General features: G+C 24.2%; 1 long non-coding RNA gene across 1 annotated transcript; it reads right to left on the bottom strand.

Annotated features, from left to right (window-relative positions):
* Nucleotides 1–4,143: 4,143 nt before the first annotated feature.
* Nucleotides 4,144–4,466, bottom strand: LOC136076331 (uncharacterized). Its single transcript, XR_010636173.1, has 2 exons — nucleotides 4,344–4,466; nucleotides 4,144–4,244 (listed from the first exon to the last, which is right to left on the bottom strand). It is a non-coding gene; the product is annotated as an uncharacterized LOC136076331 (long non-coding RNA).
* Between the last annotated feature and the right edge of the window lie 473 nt (nucleotides 4,467–4,939).

Below are 4,939 nucleotides of genomic sequence, written 5' to 3'. Positions count from 1 at the left end.
TGGGCCCAAAAATTAGGGTTTTTTTTGTTCCCAAGCTCTAATCACCCAATTCTTTGCAAAATATTTTTGATATAAGCATAAACATACAAATGTTAGGAGTTTGCACTATGCCTGTAAGTGTTCAAAACTAAACATCTAAAAATCCAGTGTCTGTCTCTATATATATATATATATATATATATATATATATATATATATATATGAATATGATAATTGACTGTTGCTGTCTATATATAGTATATAATAGTTTTTACCTAAGTAAATTAAAAAATTAAAAAAAATAACACAAAAAAAAATAATTAAAATTTGGTAAAAATGCCTTGATTTTTCTTTAAAAACAGCTGTATAAATGTTACTGTAAAACAGTACTCATAAACTCAAAGTACAATAAGACTTAAATTCATGCATCAGTTCTTAATCATAAATAAATATTTTTTTTCCAACTGTTCAAAAGGTCATTGAATTGAAGCTACAAATACTTTAAAAATATAATAAAATAATATAAAAATCACTTAATATAAATTAGGGATGTACCGGAATTCCGCCGGAATATGTGACTTTTAAGTCATTCCGTTTCCGGCTGGAATTACAATGTTTCAGGCCGGAATGCTGGAATTTATTTTTTACTTTTTTTTCAAAGACATTTGACACAGACTGCGTACATTAAACCAAAAAATTATTGTCTTACAGGGCAATGAAGGACTTTAGGTAAACCTATGTAAAAATATATGAAATTCTTAACAAACACAATTTAATTTTAAGTAAAAAGATTGCTACCCCATGCCAAACCCTCAGTCGATGTAGCAGCAGACTATAAGATAGTCGATGTAGCAACACTCCTTGTCAGGCAGCAGGCTATAAGATAATTGATTTATGTAAAAAAAAAGCCAATAAATATTCTTTATTTTTATATTAAAAAGTCATCACTTTGAGCAAGTCTCGACATGAAAGTATAATAAGCGAAAAAATAAAATTATTTTAGATCGCTTAACTGTAGCTTTGCCTAATTTTATATGCAGTAATCACTTATGTAAGGACTTCTAAAAGTTTCAGATATTGTGGTGCAAAAAGAGTTGCTATCCAGTTTTGGGCAACAAACGAGCTCTTTTTTCATCAAAATTTCTACCTGCCTCCGACATGTGACTACATGTTAAATGTTTCTTAACTTTTAATTAGTTAAAATATATATAAGATGCCTAATACAGTATATATTTTAATTCTAACCTAAATGTAAAAATATAAAACAAAGAAATAATTTTAAATATAAATATTATGTAGGTTAAAACTCTCAATAAAATTATCAAGGCAAATAAAAACAACATATTAGATTTAAATGAAACAAGAACTAAATTAATGAAATAGGTTATATATATATATATATATATATATATATATATATATATATATATATATATATATATATATATATATATGTGTGTGTGTGTGTGTGTGTTTATGTAGCCATGATGCTGAGGTGCAGACCATCACTTTTAATATTGAAGGTAAAAAATTATATAAATATAATTCTACTTCCAGCTCGAATTCTGACAGGAATTTTTTCAACAATTTTGGCAATCTGGTTCCGGCTGGAATTCAAAAATTTCAATCCAATACACCCCTAATTTAAATATTAAAAAAATATAATTTCAACAAGAAAATATCTTGAATTCAAAACCAATTCCTTAGTTAATGCACTTTTGGTTAGCAATTTTAAAGCAGATTTCGTTTGTTGCATAGTAATCTAATATTATTAATAACAGTAATAAAATTTAAACACTTAAAATATTATTAGTGAATATGTAAATGATTTATTATTTATCTCAAGCATAGTACATGTCAGGGCTCAAATTAAGCATATTGCTTTATTATATTAAACCGTGATTTGTTTTTACACCTTTGCTATGAGTTTATTATTATTTTTAAATATTTTTGCGATTTGTTTGTTTGTTTTTTTTTTTGTTAATTTTTTTTGGCCATTTTTAAAAGTAATGATTTTGTCTAAGTTTTTTATAAGGGGTCTTAAAGCGTCACACTAAATTTATCTTTTGAATAGAAGTGTGATCTTTGCTCTTCTTGCGAGGAGACTTTATTCAATATAAAATGCTTTTGAGTTAAAATTACTTTAAATCTCTGTGGAATAAATGTGGAAGCCAATAATATTTCAAAGTTATATTTTGTTTGATTTACTGAATGGATAAAGTACATCACAGTAAATTTACCTTTAGACTAAATCAAAACAAACAGTAAAGTTACTGCAGTAACTTACAGTTATTCAACTAGCCATATAAATGTTTCTATTATTTCTTATATGTTGTTAACACATAATAAAGACTTAACAAAAAAATTATTTTAACAAGAAATCAAATAAAATATAAAAACCGCTATACCATTTCTTATGTTTTATTTAAGGCGATATCAAGATTAAACATTTTCTATAAATATGAAAGTTGTTTTTAGGAATTTTATTTAGAAAAGAAATCTATTAAAACAAAAGAATTTTACTCCTCTAAAATTCTCTTATTCAAATAATTTTGTGATTGAAAATGAAAAAAAAATAATTGCAATACCCAGCATAGCAAGAATTGTTGCTGAAAGTTAAACGTATATTTAGCTACAGTAGCAATATCAAATTTGAGAACATAGTGTAAATGAAGAAGAAAGTTTTATTTAAATAGTAAACATATTGTACAGTTAATTATATTTTGTTTCTTAATAATAGTTTTAATAGCAGAAACATTCTATTGCAAACATTAAACCAGTGAATGCCTAAGTTAAAAAAAAATTAAATTATAAAAAATTAAAATTATTAAACTATTTTACTTCTGTTCAAAAAAAATTTTATTTTTAAAAATAATTTAAACACATTCTTTGGATGCAGCCCAAGCCTCCACAACATGTTTGTGTTAAAGAGAATGATAAAAAAAAACAAAAACAATTGGGCTAAATTTTTTTGATCAAAACAAATGAATAAATGCATGTCAAGAAAAATTAACTTTTTTTGCTTAAGTTGAAGTACGCCTTCTCTGTTTTGTTGTAGACCAAATAGTCTTCATAATATACACCATCAATGTTACCAGACCATATAATTTATTCAAGCGCGCTTTATTCTTAAGAGTTTCATTACATGACATCACTGATATTTTCGTTTGTTTACATTACCAATCTTTTAAACAAACAAAAAAATCAATGACATGTAATAAAACTCATAGGAATAAATCGTGGTTGAATAAATTATAGAAATCTTTACAGAAAAAAGGCAAGCTTCGACTAAAACAGGAAAGTTAGTTTTTCTTGGTATGCATTTATTCTTTTGTTTTAATCAAAAATATTTAGCATTTTTTATCATTCCCTTTAATTTAAACACAACATGTCTCGGAGGTTTGGGATCCCTTTAAGGAAATATAATTAGATTTATTAAACCAAATATTTTTGTTTCACTTTTTATTGCAAAACAATTTGCATGAAAAAGCTGAATAAAAATATTAACTTAAAAACCATTTGAATGAAAAACTTAAATATACTTTAATTTTTTATCAGAACAATAAATTATAAAAAATGTGGTATCTAATGTTGTTTTGCTTTGATCTTACTCATTTGGTCTATAGTTATAAAACTGATGTAGTTTTAAGTTTTTAAATTGTTTTGGGTTAAAAGTGTGTAAATATGAAGTTTAAAATTTTATGAGGATGTTTTAATTTATTAATTAAAACCATTCTATTTATTTACTTAACTTTATTTTAAACGCGTTTTATGTTATTAAGGTTATCGAACTTCTATAAACAGGTCCACGAAGTTGTTTTACATAAACACAAGCTCTTTATATTGTTAAAACAACTTTGTTTTAACAATATAAAGATTTATAATGTTAAAACAAAGATACTAAAATTTTTTTTTTCACAATTAGATTTTTTTTGCCTTAAATCAAGCCACGCATGTATAAAGACACAAGAATTTAAATTTTTTAAGTACTTAATTTTATATTAAATTTTTAAGTATTTATCCTAAAAAACCAATATTGAAAATAAACAATGCAACTCAAAAAATGTTTTGATCTAAAAATAACATTATGTTAAAAAATGAAGATCTATATCGTATTATATAATTAAAAATAAAAGTTAAAAAAAATGAAGAAAAAATGAAAACCTGTCTTGAGGTTTGCTCTCATTAATTAAACGACCTAAACGTTCCTTGACATCAGCTCCCCGATTTCTTATGGTGTTTGAAAGTTTATCTACCATTCGTGTCTATAACAAAATATTATCAAATATTCAAATAAAACATGAATGATATATACAAATAAATATTAATGCATACACAAATATTGATTAGTTACAAATACTTACCTTTGGCGACATTGGTGCAGACATTGGTGATAAATCTCCTTTTGAAAGCTCATGACTCTAAAAAGCAAAAATGATATTAAAAAGTTATAAAGATAATATGGTGAAACCTATAAAGATATTTTTTTAAAATATAATAAATACACATTTATACAACTTAAGTCTTGGCCTATTATTATAATATGATTAGATTTTTTGCTTTTTAATCAAATGCAGAGAAAGATGGAGTAAAAATCAATTAAAATAATTTTAAAATGTTTAAAAAGACATGAAATTTGTAAATTATTACCAATATTATACTTTATATACTAATAATAAACTTTCAGAAATTTTATAATAAAAAAAAAACACTAAAATACTGCTTATTTTTTAAATAGTTGCCATTTAATTTCAAATTTATTAAATACAAAAACCCACTGTCCTTTAACTAGATTTGACATTTTAAAAAAAAAAAAAAAATCAATTAAAGCCCTAATTTTCATATGATCTATATTCTCACATTTCCGAAAGGTGTTCACTATGCATATACAAAACCTATATAGAACTTGTAAATAAGCAAACTTAATTATATTAAAATACTGTTACAAAAATAAATTCTT

Source organism: Hydra vulgaris, chromosome 02 (genome assembly GCF_038396675.1).
Source record: "Hydra vulgaris chromosome 02, alternate assembly HydraT2T_AEP".
Taxonomy (NCBI): Eukaryota; Metazoa; Cnidaria; class Hydrozoa; order Anthoathecata; family Hydridae; genus Hydra; species Hydra vulgaris.
The sequence above is the reverse complement of the archived record's forward strand: the minus strand, read 5'-3'. Positions and strand labels throughout refer to the sequence as shown.